This window comes from Suricata suricatta, chromosome 6 (genome assembly GCF_006229205.1).
Source record: "Suricata suricatta isolate VVHF042 chromosome 6, meerkat_22Aug2017_6uvM2_HiC, whole genome shotgun sequence".
In the NCBI taxonomy this organism is placed as follows: Eukaryota; Metazoa; Chordata; class Mammalia; order Carnivora; family Herpestidae; genus Suricata; species Suricata suricatta.
The window spans coordinates 45,060,636-45,063,385 of record NC_043705.1 but is presented as its reverse complement, the minus strand read 5'-3'; the positions used below and the strand labels follow the sequence as shown (position 1 = coordinate 45,063,385).

At 38.4% G+C, this 2,750-nt stretch overlaps 1 protein-coding gene across 2 annotated transcripts in view; it reads right to left on the bottom strand.

Moving 5' to 3' along the window:
* The window catches only part of RNF180 (ring finger protein 180), a 216,940-nt gene that overhangs the window by 100,536 nt on the left and 113,654 nt on the right, over positions 1 to 2,750 (bottom strand). The gene's annotated exons all lie outside the window — the stretch shown is intronic.

Below are 2,750 nucleotides of genomic sequence, written 5' to 3'. Positions count from 1 at the left end.
ACTTCGCTCAGCAGGACACCCTCAAGGTCCATCCACTTTCCTACGAAGGGCCATATGTCATTCCCTCTCATTGCCATGTAGTACTCCATCGTGAATATCTACCACATCTTCTTGATCCATTCGTCAGGTGATGGACATTTAGGCTCCTTCCATGTTTTGGCCATTGTTGACAGTGCTGCTATGAACATTGGGGTACATGTGCCCCTATGCATCAGCATTTCTGTCTCTCTTGGGTAAATCCCCAGCAGGGCTATTGCTGGGTCATAAGGGAGTTCTATCGATAGTTTTTTGAGGAACCTCCACACTGTTTTCCAGAGCGGCTGCACCCGTTTACATTGCCACCAACAGTGTAAGAGGGTGCCCATCTCTCCACACCCTCTCCAACATCTATAGTCTCTTGCTTTGTTCATTTTAGCCACTTTGATTGGTGTGAGTCTCTTGGTTTTGACTCAGGTCATGATCTCACGATTTTGTGAGTTCAAGCCCTGCATCGGGCTCTGTGCTGACAGTGCAGAGCCTGCGTGGGACTCTGTCTCCCTTTCTCTATGCCCCTCCTCAACATGCACTGTCTCTGTGTCTCTCAAAATAAATAAATACACTTAAAAAAAGGATAGAAATAGGAGCGCCTGGCTGGCTCAGTCGGTTAAGCCTCCGACTTCGGCTCAGATCAGATCTCATGTTCAAGGGTTTGAGCCCTGTTTCGGGCTTTGTGCTGACAGCTAGCTCAGAGCCTGGAGCCTGTCTTCCGGTTCTATGTCTCCTTCTCTCTCTGTCCCTCCCCCTCTCATGCTCTGTCTCTCTCTGTATCAAAAATAAAATAAAACATCAAAAAAAAAGTTTTTTTTAAACAGGATAGAAATAAACAGGTAGACAAAAAAAAAGGGAAAAATGTGTTACAGGTGGAGCAATAGAGTAACTAGAGTACAATCGTAGCTCAGGAGAGATGATGAAAAGGAAAAACCTTTTTAGAATTTTTCCTACTTCATAATCTCTTTAGTTCATTCTATATGTGGTGGTCAAGAATTTACTAATCAAATGCTGTTGATTTGAGAAAGTTTAAGAAAATGCAGAATCAAATTCTCAACCTTTCAGAGACTTGGTAATGAGTGAAAGAGAAAAAGGAAATATTCACTGGAAGTAAACAGATACCAATAAGAAAACTGATGTGATGATATTTACTTTATATTCTAGAAAGTACTTGAACTTTGTCTTATATGAACCACAGAAAGGAGGAGCACATAGAGAAAAAAATGCTCACCTCTAAGGGGTTAGGGAAGTTAGGGAAAAAGATAAACAGCTATTATAGCCTGCATTTCGTAGAATATGACTAGTTTTAATCAAACAAACACAGTAATGTAAATCTTAAAACCGTCTCCTCAGACCTTGCAGGTTCTCACCCCGGGTAGCGGTAAGGTCTGCTAGTAAGTGCACGCCCTATAGAATCTGGGGTCTAGAAAAGCTCTGCATGCTGGGCAAAGACAGGCCAGCCAGGAATATCTCATCCAGTACTATGAGTATTTATCTGTGTGTCCTCTGAAAATAAATCAAAACCTCATTTTCATATTCTTTACTTGTAAACTGTTCAAAGCCAAAATCTTGCTTAGGAAGTCCCATTTTCCAGCTAACTATGCAGTGTGATGACAAAGGAATATAGAACAGGGACAAAAGAAAACCAAAAATTCTATATATGATACTGTCAAAATGGAGTTCTGGATTTTACAATATCTGAGTCATATATAATTTATGCTGAACTGAGGTTAATATTTAGGAGTGCCTATTTTAATATCTAGGTAAGCCATAACTCACGACTTATCCATTTTAATTTAGTAAGTCCATTTAATATTTGCTACAATATTTTATATTCATAATTTTTGTACCAGAATAATGAATTATCATAATAATTTTTAACTCTTCAGGCCCAGGAGAAACCTGCTAGTACTATGACTTTCTCAGGGGACAGCATGTATCCAAGCTTTCACTTCCAGCAGTTGTGTTCACTTTATACTTCCTGATGCCCTTTAATGACTGTGGAGTCAAGAACCATTTCAGTAACTGTTTCATCACCCAAGAATAACTAGTTTACCCTCTGCTAGAGGAATTATAAGGTTAAGAGGTGATCTATTAAATTAAGGGCAGTTTACCCAAAAATATTTACTGAGTTATTCCTATGATAAAGACCAAATGTTAAGTACTTTATACTATGATGATGCATACTGTTATTATTTTGTATGTAAAGTTACATTTCAAGATTCAGAAAAAGGCTTTTGAAATCCTATAGATAGGGATATATTACTGGATTCTCAAAAGGTTATCACGGCATCCATCCTGGCCTTCAGAGAATCTGTAATTCTCTGTTGTCTGTGTTGAAAAAAGAAATATGGTTCCGTCTTCCCTGCCAAAGATGCAGCTTGGTTTATTACTTTTAAAACTGTCAAAGTCACACATAGTCCTGGTTTAAAAAATCCAATGGCAGAGAAGGGCAAAAAGGAAACAAAGGCCAAAATGACAATGATCTGTTCCACTCCTCTTTATTTCTACCTCCCCTCCCAATCCCTGGGACTCTTTAAGTGATCCTGTTTTTGTTTATTTTCTGGAGATACATCTCCATAAGTCCGTGGTTTTCAAGAGTTGGTTTGCAAAGTACTAGTAACATGTAAAATGATTTTTGGTGATACTGAATGAAAATGTTTAAACATTTCAAAGTTACCTATTTAATGTACTATTATTAAAATAGCTACCTATTTAATGTA